The following is a 13,898-nucleotide window of genomic DNA, read 5'->3' as shown; positions in this document are numbered from 1 at the left end:
ACCCCTTCATGATTTAACTTAAATTGCTATCCCTTTGAATGATGACAGATAAAACTTTATTCTGTATTATTTTATGATGGTATTATTAGTGGCAATTTCAGAGACTTATCCTTTTCCCAAAGATTTTTAACAATTTCCTGCTTTTTGGGAAAAGTGCCTTATTACTGCATACATTAAAACATCAGAGGCTAGCATCTGAGAATGGATGTTTGATAGAAACAAATCCAACACTGTGATAATCTCTTCACTCTCTGAAAATTGGTGACAGGTAAATGGAGATAAAAAATTTAAATTATGAGATATGTTTTTCAGCATTTGGAAATATGGACTTCAACACACTGCTGAATGTCTATAAGTAATGACATAAACTATAACCTACCTATCTAAAAGAAAAAGTTGATAATGAAAATATGGTAAAAATAAATCAAAATTGCTCTAACAGTAATATTACTTCTTGTAGTAAATGCACAATCATTTACTCCTTTACTTAAGAAAATAAAACCAGTTCAGAAATTTTTAACTGTGATTTTATCTTTTGGCTTGCAGGGAAAACCAATTATCTTAAAATGATTAAACTTAATTCATAAGCTGAATATGTTGAAATCAGTGGGAAGCTTTCTTGACTTTAGTTGTATAAAAATTTCTTTAATTTATCCTCTTTTTTTTTTTTTCTCCTTTTCCTTCATTCTATTTTCAATACACATGTAGGAATAGAAGGAGAAATGGGAGGAAGTCGTAAGGAGGTATGGTATGGCAACCACATGTTTTCCCATGCTCTACCTTCCTTTTGATATATGAATTTCTGTTCAGATGCCTCATATAAAAAATAGCATTGGATTATGATACTTCTGACTTTGTACCCAAACAGTAACATACAGATATTTACGTCTTTCACATCACAATATATTGTCTCTAATAACACAGAGGGATAGCTGACCTCATTTCCAAAATCAGTATTTGTGGTTTTGTACACAAAAAAGTACATCTTGGATTCTCACATCAATTTAAAAATAGCTGATTTCCTGTATACAGACATGGAAACAGAAACACAGGAGGACTGAAGGATTTGTCAGAGGGATTTATATCCACAGCAGATCTGAAAACAAAATATTTCCTGACTAAGCACTCTGTTATAACCAGATATAAAACTTCTCCCATTTTTGAATGTTGATGTTTCTGAACTGGCATGCCAAAATTGCCATCAGAGAACACTGCAATACATACATCAGGTCAGTGGTGAAAGCCATGTCCTTTTGCAAAAAACATTCACCAAATGAAAGTAATTGGAATGAATTTTGATTTCTAATGCAGTATTTAGGAAATGCACCTGAGCAGTTCTTTTCATGTGTATCTCACAAAATAACTTAATTTCTCTCCTGTCTCCTCCACACCCAAACAATAATTTTGAGTCTAATGGGAGCAGTATACCATATTTAAGTATATGCATATCAGATTTAGTTATTCATTACTAAAATAAACTCAGAGATGATCTCTCTTAGTAGGATGTGTTGTCTGCTTAGTGTTTTTACTGATGGCTGGACTTTTTCTTTCATTGTTTCTGTTTCCTCAACTTTTATTTTTCATAATCACAAGAATAGCTGTTCTGTTGTCTCAGCTGAGAAGCAGACTTGCTTGTCTCAGCTGCAAAACAGCAAACTGGGGGTAGGACGTTTCTTGCAGACTTAACATGGTCACTGCATTGAATGTGATTTCCTGTGGCTGATCTCCTCCCCAGGCATGGCAATCTGTCCAAGTTGTCTGCAAAGACAGAATGCTGATGGGTGGCTGGGTCTCAGTTCTGGGTCAGTGGTGGGGAACAACAGGCCTACACAACCAGCCCCATAGCACCAGCAGTCACAAACAGGAAGGAGGCCCATTTTGGGAAGACATCTCCAGTAGCAGGAAGTCCCTCTATCTGGAAAGCCTTTATAGAGAAGGTTTTCCACAAAAGGCAGAAGAGACAAAGAGAATTGCTGATCCTTTCCCAGGTAGTGACTGGCAAGACACAAAATGCATTCCAGCATTCTTTATCCCCCTTTCCACATTCTCGACTGCAGACCTGAATGTACGCCTGTGCCTCTGGGGTGAGATGAGGCCCCAGGGCACACACACCTGCCTCATGCGCATGCAACCAGTGCAACATAATCATTGCTTATAAATCCAGAGTTGCTTGTACCATGGCAAGAGCGAAAAACTCAATAAGACAGGAATGGCAGGCCACTGGAAGACAAGAAAATCACCCCTTGGGACCTGCTTTTGCAGATGGACTGTGAGATGCCCAAAGAGGGGTGGGCTGTCTGCCTGGATGCCTAGTTTTTCTGCTTTGCATGCAGGTACTAGTGCTTATAAAGAGTGTGTAAAATAAGCCTTACTTCTTACTAATTTTTTTTAAAACTTAGAATATTGGGGTTTTTATCATTAGTATTCCTAAGTATTCAAAAGAAACTAGTTAAATACTACACAGAAATATGTTTATTTTCCCTTTTGTCAGTACATGTGCATCCCTTGTGCTCTTGTGCTCTCTCTTCCTCTCCCTCTTTTGTGTGTACATCCTCCCAGACAGTTCTTGTGCTCATAGCTTTCTTTAACAGGACTGTTTTATTCTTCGTAAAATTGAGCCTTATAAAAGAAATAAATCTTGCTATTGTTCTCTTGGGGTGCAGCTGTGCTAAACTGCAACCATGGGAGTTGAAACAGGTTTCCTCTCACAATAACACTTATATTCATTTCCTGACACTCTTTCTTAATAACATGAATGTCATCAGCTGACCAAGGGGAACAAGAGCCCTCTGCTCAGCACTTCTGAAGCCAAAATAGCACTTGTGTAGAGCAGAACAGTTACTCTTACATTACAGTATTTAATTTTTTTTTTTGCAGTGGATAAAGATCCACTAGATCTCTAATTTCTGAGTTAATACTTCCATTTCTCCGTGTTCCTTCTCTTTCTGAACTTTCTCCTACTACATATTTTTGCATGGAGAACTAATTAATCCAGGACCTACCACTCAACTTACCTGTTTCTCTTTGTCTTTTTCCTCAAGGATGAAGACAAAAAAGTAGATCAAAACATCTGAGAAAGATGCAAAACAGAGCTTCCAGCATATCGAGGCACTTCCTCTGATTTCTGTGAGTGAAATGGGTATTTTTGAATTTCAGGTTTTTCACTTGTAAAAGTTATTGGAGTAGTAGAATGGTGCTAACCATATCTCTCCTCTGTATGTCCAGACCTTTAGAAAAAACATGTGGATAGATATTAGTCTGATTTTTATCAGTGATATATACACAAATGTGATACTCTCACTTTGGAGGACAGATCCTAGCTATTGATAACTTAGTGGCTGACAAAAAGATGTCTTTTCCTCTTTTTTTTTTTCCTGACATGAATAAATGATGTTTACAGAGCAGCCAAGATATTACAAATGTTGAAAACAGGAAGGAGTGAGTTCTTCTCACTTTTATTTCAGAAGATGTTGCTATGGAAAGCAATATCTGCTTTAGATAAGTGTGAAAAGCTGTACAGGAAACGAATTTTTTTTATGTCGATGTTTTTAAGCAATAAATTGTCTTTCTTTTTATATAACAAGGACTTCCAAGCCCTTCAGGAAAACCTGCTTAAGCATATATAAACACAAAACTACCTCATGTTGTGTTTGCATCTTCCATGTCTGCCCCGCAGCTGACACATCCCTTTGTATCTTTTAATGAAGATGAAAAGCACTGCAAGACTTTATTATTATAACCTTTCATTTAATACAGTGGAGAGCCTGGATCTAGTTCTAAGAAAGAAAACTGAAAAGTTGTTTTTAATTTTTTTTCCTTTTTCCAGGGGAACAAGGTCACAAAAAAGACAATCTGCAGGATGCAATGCCTGGGTAAACTGCTGGTGTGGAAAGAGCGGCCAATAGGTAGAACACCTGTAAAGGGCTCTGTACTATCTCATCCTCACCATGTCTCTCTTACTATACACAAAGAGCACTTTTTGCACAGTGCTGTCACAGACCTTTGCTGCATGTAATTCTTAAGGGCAACATAACAGATCCAGGCAGAGAGAGTGGGAAGACTATACCACTGTCAGGGGCAACATTTGCCTGCTCTACAGTATTCACAAGTGTTGCTATTTATTTAAGCATTGCATTATATGGATTTCAGACCCTGACTTCAGGAGACTTGGATGTCACATTCCTCGATACACAAAATTCATCCTGCTCAAAACCTATAATCAGCAGTGTTTTGAAGGGCTATGACATACTGGGGAAAAATGCCTGGCAATGGAAGTTATATGGGCTGACTTCAACTCTTTGTAAAGCTTACTATGAGGTCTTGGGAAAGACATCTAATGTACATTTAATGTGTGTCAAGTTTTTCAGCATGAATAATAGTTTTTAACATCTGTGAACTTCTATGAGGTCTACAGTAGAAAAGCACTAGGGAAGCTTGATCTATAACCCTATTCAGAGCCCTCCTGCCAGTCATCCACATGTTTCTGGCATGACTCACTCCTAATTTTGTCCTTCTTCTACCAGCCTTAAGCAAAGCTGTGTACATGGGTTTTGCCAAAGGTTGAATTGTTTGTGAAAACTTGAGGAGAAAAAAGTATAGCTACTCTGTGCTGAAAAGTGAGATGAGAGGAAGGAGGAAGAGTCCTAAACAAACAAAATTGAGGGAATGAGTCCTGAGTACTTTTTGTGAACATCTGGTAGCACCAAAGTCACATGAGGCCAAAGGCTGTATTTCTGATTCTAAGAAAGGACTTAATGAATATAATAAGCACTACTGATAGTTTCAATGAAAGATTGCTGGGATTTAGCAAAAGTGAACATTTTAAAGCCATCATTTTAGAAGTTCCAACCATAGCAATGTTCTCAATCATGATTTGCCAACTTTCCAGCAGAAGTTCATATGCTTTGTTCTTGTCTGAATGACTGATTAAAAATGCAAAAAGTTAAAACTCCTTCCAATGGTTCCACAAAGCCTCTTGCTGCTATTGTAATTTTGTCCCAGACCTTTACCAAAATGTAAGCGCAAGCTCACTTATATTACAAATGTCTGAATAAAGTAAGAAGTGTTTGTAGATTTACAGGAAGGTTTGAATCTTTTATTGGTTCTTCAATTAATTATTAATTATTGATTACTTAATGATAGAGAGTTCACTTTCTACCTATGCCATACAAAGGAGAAGTCTATTTTTAGCATACAGGTGATGTAAGCCTTTCTCTTCCTTCAAAGCACAAAAAACAGTTTTTATTTTGACTTAAAATGAAAACAAAAGAAATTGTCTAAAGTCAAAGCCTGCCCTTGGATGCAGGCACAACACCCAAAGCCATTTGGAGACCAATGGCTGTATCTAAAAATAGAATATATTCCCCATTTTGGGTTAAAATTCAGTATTGCTATGCCAAATATTAAGGTGCTATCATAGGTTAAACCAGCACAGATCTCCTTCCTCAGCACTGATTTAAAAGGCTGAAACTCAGCCCCTGCACCCTCAATTTATATGGAAAACTGTGTATTCTGAGAAGTACAGTAGATTTTGACTTAGTAAACCAAACTTGAAAGAAGGTATTTCTTATGCTACTTACAGTATATTTAATTACAGCATATTTAATTTAGTTAGAGAAATAGAGAGAAAGTTATCACATTAGTATTAATACAAACAGATTGGCTGAACACTCTAAAAACTATGCCTTTGTGATTTTTCCTGTCCATGCACTCATCCTACAAAGTATAAATATAAATAATATAAAAAATGTGCCTCCTTAATCAGAACCTATCTATCTGTATTGGTACCTGCCATCAGCTCTTTTGATGATTATCCATTTTGTGGGCATTTTCCAAATAAAGAACAAATAAGCCAAAACAAAATAGTAAAAGATGTCTTTCTTTTTGGTGTTTATCCTCAAAAAAGACGGGCAACGGTGAAGTATTTCCAGAGAACTCTGCTGAGCATGTTGTCAAAAGTTTTCTGAAATAAAAATGTAGACTCTAGTGTTGTTTCCTTCTTAAACATTTTCTTCCTTGTAGAGCTTTTCTATGACTGCAAAATACAGCTCCAAGGATATAAAATATTCACTGTCTGCTTTATTTTATTTTATTTTTTGCATATCTACATTGGCAACTTAGTTGAAAGACAATATATAGGAAGTATATAGTGGCAAGAGAAAGGTTCATTTTCTGAAATTTTTATTTTAGCTTTGTAACAATACAGTTAAAAACACTCATGGGATATATATGCTAACAACAGGTAGCGCATGGATAATCTGATATATGAGTAAGTAAGTACAGTAATTTCACGAATACAAGCCGCAGCAAGAAGACTAAAATTTTGGTGGAAACCTGGAAATGCGGCCAATATTCCGGTGCGGCTAATCTATGGACAAAAATGTGATATCTGCCCTTACCTAGTATCATGCTGGTCCAGTCCCGAGCCAAAACAGTCTGAAATCCATGGTTTCCCGTTGTTCCAACGATGAACCAATCAGAGAACAGCTTATTGCCTGCCTGTGGATGGCGGCGTTACTGAGGGGCGGGGGTTGTTATCGGGGTGAGTTACCTCGGCAGTTCGATAAAAGTGTGTGATATTTCTCTGTACTTTTTAAAGTGTTTTCAGTCTTGTGCGGCTACGGGGCTGGCTGGGCTCGCAGGGAGAGGGCTGGGGGAGCCTCTCTCCCCGCAGGGAGAGGGGTAGAACGGCCACTCGGCTCGCAGGGAGAGGGCTGCAACGGCCGCTTCCCCCGTGGGCTGCGAGGGCTGCAACGGCCGCTTCCCCCCGCGGGCTGCGAGGGCTAAAACGGCCGCTCCCCCCGCCCGGCTGCGAGGGCTAAAACGGCCGCTCCCCCCGCGGGCTGCGAGGGCTGCAACGGCCCCTCCCCCCGCGGGCTGCGAGGGTTAAAACGGCCGCTCCCCCCGCCCGGCTGCGAGGGCTAAAACGGCCGCTCCCCCCGCCCGGCTGCGGGGGCTACAACGGCCCCTCCCCCCGCGGGCTGCGAGGGCTACAACGGCCGCTTCCCCCGTGGGCTGAGAGGGCTAAAACGGCCGCTCCCCCCGCCCGGCTGCGGGGGCTAAAACGGCCGCTCCCCCCGCCCGGCTGCGGGGGCTACAACGGCCCCTTCCCCCGCGGGCTGCGAGGGCTGCAACGGCCGCTTCCCCCCGCGGGCTGCGAGGGCTAAAACGGCCGCTCCCCCTGCCCGGCTGCGAGGGCTAAAACGGCCGCTCCCCCCGCCCGGCTGCGGGGGCTAAAACGGCCGCTCCCCCCGCCCGGCTGCGGGGGCTACAACGGCCCCTTCCCCCGCGGGCTGCGAGGGTTACAACGGCCGCTCCCCCCGCCCGGCTGCGAGGGCTAAAACGGCCGCTTCCCCCGTGGGCTGCGAGGGCTACAACGGCCGCTCCTGTGCCAGCACGGAGATGTGGCTCCGCTCGGAGCTCAGCTGCCTGCCCGCGCGGCTGAGCGGCTGTTTAAAGGCAACACGGATCCATTGGGAATGCTCACAAAATGACCACACTATTGTTCCTGTCTTTTTCGGCTTGTAAATAAAGGGTGTGTCTTTTTTCACTTGGAAACAATGTTTCCGAGGTCGGCAGTAAGCCAGTAAGCCCCGGCGATCCCGCGATTGTGTTACTAAATGACGACTTTGTGAAAGTTCGCTGCAAACTAAAGTGCGGCTAATATTCCGGGTGCGGCTTATCTATTAACAAAGGCAACAATGTTGCCAACACACCAGCAGTGCGGCTTATATTCCGTGCGGCTTGTATTCGTGAATTTACTGTAGCTTCATTGATTGAATTCAGCAGTGGATTTATACTGGTTTAACAAAAGGTGAAAGCTTCTCGGGCATTGAATGTATATTTGAGGCATGTTTATTTCATACAATGTGGTAAGCATGGATGTCTTGGAAACAGTTTGGACAGAAATCAGGGTTTCTTAGTAAATGGTGTCAGAAGGCCACATTTTGGTTCAGAATGCATCATTCATGGGGAAAATTCTGGAATCGAGAACTTCACTTTTTCCAATGTGCTTCTCCAGTAGATATCCTATCTCCCAAGTGTTTACAGGGTATAATTGTATGTGATCTATTGTGTTTGTTTCAAATTCAGCAACTTAGGATCAAGCTAATAAAAACCAAACCAAACCAAAAATATCAACAACCCAAAATCCCCCTAAAAGCAGAGGCCCTCAATACACAAATGTTCTTTCAACACTAGTTTTCAGGAGTTTTGTTATGCTTAGCAAAAAAACACTGCACAACAAAGTTTTCCACTGTTTCCAAAAATGCTTCTAATCATACTACTTATGGGCATTATGGGCAAATAAATGGATTCAATGATTGGCATTTAACATGACACTTGTGTTCCTTGCAGCTGTTCTGTGGTATATACAAGACAAGAAAGATACAGACACAGACACATACTTAGATTATTATTGACAGCTGGAGAGGGGCTGTCCACAGCAAGTTAACCCCACACTAATGAAATGAACGCAATCTTTAATCTGGTTTTCTTCCCACAATGCAAAAAATAGAGATTGAAGGACGTTTATTTGTCTATTGATTGTTTTTGTTGAGGTAAAACACAGAAGGCAAGAAAGTGATCACTAGTAGTCAGCACGGATTCACTAAAGATAAAATATGCTAGAACAACCTGATTGTCTTGTATAATGAAACAACAACTAGTATAGCTAAAGACAGAGCAGTGGATATTATTTACCTTGACTTCAACAATGCTTTAGATGCTGTCTCCCACAACATCCTCGTAGACAAACTCATGAAGTGTGAGTTAAATGACTGGACAATGAGATGGATTGAGAACCACTGAACAGCAAATCCCAGAAGTTTGTAATGAGTGGAAGAAAGTTTGGTTGGAGGCCTGTCTCTAGTGATGCTCCCCAAGGGTCAGTACTGGGCTCAGTGTTGTTTAACTTATTAATTGATGACTTGGACAGAGATAGATGCATCCTCAGCAGGTCACTGATGACACAAATCTGGGAGCAGTGGCCAACACCTCAGAGTGCTGTGCAGACCTTCAGAAAGGCTCAGTAGGGAGGAGAGATGAGCAGAGAGGAACCTTCTGAAATTTGGTAAAGGCAAATGCAGGGTCCTGCATTCTTCCTGGGGAGGAATAACCCCAGGCACCAGCACAGACTAAGGCTGATCTGCTGGAAAGCAGCTCTGTGGAGAAGGACCTTGGGATCCTAGTGGACAACAAGCTGTAGATTGCCCTGTTTGAGTATGAAGGTTGGACCTCTAGTGTTTCCTTCCAGCCTTTATCAGCCTTTCTGTGAAAAGAAATTAGATTTGTCCTTCCTAAGAAGTATACGATACACAGAAGCAAGACAGACAAGAAGACAAGGCAGAAAAAAAGTGAAAAAAGCTATTTCATTTCTCTTGTGTTTACAGAATAATGATTCATTTAACACCCAAGCAATTCTAAGATGTGACTTAGATTTCTTGAAATGTCATGACAGAGATCAGTCTGATTCTGTTTTCCTGAGCTGGGGATTTTGTTTTCCATCAAAGCAGAAGTGTTACCATCCAACTTGCTGTTTTGGTTTCCCACCCAAATTCATCTCTTGCTTATGTGACCAGGAAAATATTTGGCCTCACAAGATGCTGGACTCTTTACCAGCCACTGAAACCGTAACTGAATTTAGCAGTGGTGTGAACGTTAATGAATGGAGAAAGTCTCTCAAATGTATCACAAAATCAGACCCAATGATTAAAACCAAATAACTAATTAATAATAAAATCAAATAACTTTGAGATCTTCATTTTTCATTCCTTCTGCTGCAATTCTTTTAGCTGAATTTGGACGTTAAATAAGTGATTCATGTGAAGTGGTAATTTCTTCTACAGGAGGTGAAGAATAACATGGAGACCAGTAGCTGAAGGAATTAGAACTGGAATCTGGAAACCATAAAATGTGGTGTTTGTATAACCTGATGGGAACAGATCCTTTAATCAGAAGTAGAGCATGAAGAATTCTGTGGGAAGCAGACACAAGGAAGCTATGTTTAAAACTATGTTTGAATGCTCCTGAAAATTTTTCCCTGAAGCAGTTTGGAAAAGGAAGCGCAGAGAATGACAAGTAATTCCATATGACTTTTTTTTTGGAAATTACTTTTTCTTCCAAGACCATCTCTGCTGAAATCAATTTCCCTTAATGGAGCTGACCCAACTACTGTTCTATATTAAGGAGCCAGGTGTTCTGCTTGGTCTGTTTTGAATAGATGGCAAAGTGTATCTAAAATACAATTTTTCATTTTTGCTTTGTCATATTTATTTGGCCTGTTCCTGTTTTAAATTGATGACTTGCCTAGTCTAGAATAAAAAGGCCTACGCTAAGCACTCTCAGCTCTTGTTTGCTTTAATTAGAATTTTAACATGATGTTATCTTCCAAGTAAAAGTTGATGTTTATAGCATTTGAAATATAGTCATGAGCAAGAAAAGGACAGACTCTTCTTGGTCAAAGAAGACAGTCAGGATTTTTAAAATGGTTTTACAGTATCAAGTGCAGTTTCCAAAAAAAATTACATTGCATCAGGAAGTTTTTCATTTGTCTCAGAATATGGCATGTTAATATTTCACAAAAGGTCAGCCCAATTGGTTTTGAAATATTTTGTTTTGTTAAATAAAACTCAAATATTTCTGTCCAATTAAGTAAATTAGGATGAATCCCCCTATGTGGGAGGCTGCTCCTAGAGAATATTGGTCTGTTCAGCTCTCCTAACGCAATGTCATCCTTCCCCCAGCTAACAGCCCACTGCTATCTGACTGCAGACTTCATGGGAGATGTAATCTGGCCCATAAGGACCTCTAGCAGAATCTAATAAGCCACAACTCGTGGTCAACGATACAATATGTCTACCTCATGAGCATCTGCACAAGTCACTGAGACAGTGAGTAAGGGTCCAAATAAGAACAGGATGAGGTAAATATTTTTGGCATTAGCAAGACTTGTGCATTTCTACAGCAGCACTGATGTGGGCTTGCAGAATACACTGGAAACAGAGGGCTAGTGTCTGAACTAATTATGTCACACTGCCTGATGCTGATTAGGTAGTGCTGTACTCTTGCTGAGATAATTGCTGGAGTAATTTCAGTGAAGGTTTCTTTAAAAAAGTTGGATATAAACTGCTACTGTTAAGGACACTTTCTAGTGCTTTTGCAAAAAAAGGAGTATTTTCTCTAAAATCAAATTTATGCTGACCACTTAAGTGGTCTATCTTAATGTTATCCAGATGACCAGTAGAAAAAAAGAAGCATTTGCCTTTCATCACTGTATAACATAAAATCCATACTCTTTCAATGTAACACCTGGATTCCTGCTGTGGTAAAAGAAGTAGGAAGTTTATCTAGGTGAAAAATTACTATACATAGGAAAAAGTAGGAAATTACTCTAGATGGTTCTTTGTATAGTAACAAATCTCAAGTGTAGTACAGGACATTGTAGGTTTAGCCAGGTTAGAATCTTTCCAAGATTCTTCAAACAATTTTTGCAAGATATTTCTCAAAGACAGTTGGAAGATGCCCAAGGACTTCTTCAAAAAAAGAGAACAGGTATTTTACCCTCCTGTATCTAAACACCAACAGTATTTTTCTGGTGGTTCAGGCAAGGAGTAAATATTTGTTGTGATGGTTTGACATCTGCTTCTCCATGGTTTTCACCCAGGGTAGCCTCTGCTCCACAATATGGGAGCACCTTCCCTCTCCTTCTGCACTGACCTTGGTGTTTGCAGGGCTGTTGCTGCCACATATTTCTCACTCTCCTCTCTCAAAACTAGTACAAAATTCTTTTTACCCTCTCTTACACATATTTCTTCCAGAGGCACTACCAGCTGGACTGATGGACTCCTCACCTCTGGCCAGTGGGGGTGCCATTTTCACACTGACTGGAACAATCCATGTTGGACATGGGACAGTCCCTGAGCTCTCCTCATGGAAACCACCCCTGAATTCCCTGCTGCCACCCCCTGGCAACACTTTAACCTAGCTCATTTTGTAGGGAGTCTCTTCCTTTGTTTGTGTTTGTTGTAGCGGTGAAGACCCATAATCCTCCTTGAGAGCAAAATTCTTTGACCGCACATGAGAATTTCTCTTTAGACCTAAACGATGCTAGTCTCCTATACCTCAGGTCATATCTTTGCTTCCCATGTGAAACTGCCAGAGCTCGTGCTGTGACTCCCTGGTTGTCCATGTCACAACCCATGCTGTGTGTCCAAGCACAACAACTGTGACTAGCACTGTGCATTGTTTTGTCTCAAGTGGCAGCAGTGACAAGATGGGTGAGCTGTGTTTTGGGTGGCATGCACAGATTAGATGGCATGGTTTTGAGACATTATAAAGGTGAAGGAATTCAGCGAGTGCTTAGCTCTTTGAGGTAGAGAAGACAAATCCAGAAACAGTGTGAAAGAAGGTATTTCTCAGGGCATTGCAACAGTCTGACAATGAGCTCTCACATCTTAAAATACGGACACTTTCTACTGTTCCTGTGGGTCGCACTTTTTAGAAAACTATACAGCCCTGTTTTCTGGACAAGTTTTGTGTAAGAAAGAGAGGAGCTCATTCAGTGAGATGATATGGATAAGTGGCTCACTGCTACCTGCCCATTCCCACAGCACTAGAAATCTAACAGTACTGCACTGTACTGCAGAGCGCTGGCTATGGGAAACTGAAAGGGAGAGCAAACCTATTATAGAGTGACTACTTCAGTGGGCAAGGGAAAAGCCATGAATGTCATCCATCTGGATTTCTGTATGGCCTTTGACATTATGGGTTTCCATAATACCCTTCTTCCTAAATTGAGGAGATATGATTTGATGGGTAGCCTATTCAGTGAAGGAGGAAATGGTTGGATGGTTGCATCTAGAGGTCAGTGGCTCAATGGATGGAGATCAGTGATAAGTGGGGTCCCTCAGGGGTTTGTATTGGGAATAGTGTTGTTTAATGTCTTCATCCATGACACAGACAAAAGATCAAGTGCACTCTTAGCAAATTCGCAGATGACATCAAGCAGAGTGACATTCCTGGGGACAGGATGTCATCTGGAAGGACTCGGCCAAGCTCAAGAAGTGAGGCCATGAGAATCCCTTGAGATTCATTAGGGCCAAGTGTAAGGTGCTGCACTTGGGTTGGGGTGACACCAAACATAAACAGAGAGTGGGAGAAGAACTCCTTGAGAGCAGCTCTGCAAAAAAGGGCATGGGCGTGCTGGTGAGTGAAAAGCTGGGCATGACCTGACAATGTGCACCTTCAGACCAGAAAAACACGTGTATCCTGAGCTGCATCAAGAGGTGTGGCCAGCACGTTGAGTTATTCTGCCTTTGTGATCCACTGTGATGAGACCCATCCTGAGTGCCTGTCCAGCTCTGAGGTCCTCAGCACAGGAAAGACATGAACCTGTTGGAGCAGGTCCATAGCAGAGCTACCAAGAGGACTGAGGGCTGGAGCACCTCTCCTATGAAGACAAACTGAGAGAGTTTGGGTTTTTCAGCCAGAGGAAGAGACAGCTCCAGGGAGACCCCGATGCAGACTGTCAATAACTGAAAGAGGCCTACATGTAATATGGAGACAAAACTTCTGACAGAATCTGTTGTGATAGGACAAGGGATTTAGTTTTAAACTGAAAAAGGGTCACTTTACATGAGATATAAGAAGTTTTTATGATGAGGATGATAATACACTAGGTCAGGTTGTCAAGAGAGCCAGTAGATACCTCATGCCTGGCAACATTCAAGATCTGGTTGGGCAGTGGTCTGACCAACCTGATCTAGTTGAAAATTCCATGTTAACTGTAGAAGTGTTGGACTTGGTGATCTCTGGAAGCCCATTCCAACACAAATTCTAGGATTCTGTGATTCATCTGTCTACCTATAGACGCATGCAGACAGTGAAGGCAAAACCAAGGA

The sequence above is a fragment of the Catharus ustulatus genome, chromosome Z, assembly GCF_009819885.2.
Source record: "Catharus ustulatus isolate bCatUst1 chromosome Z, bCatUst1.pri.v2, whole genome shotgun sequence".
NCBI classification, from domain to species: Eukaryota; Metazoa; Chordata; class Aves; order Passeriformes; family Turdidae; genus Catharus; species Catharus ustulatus.
This window is presented reverse-complemented; position numbering follows the sequence as displayed.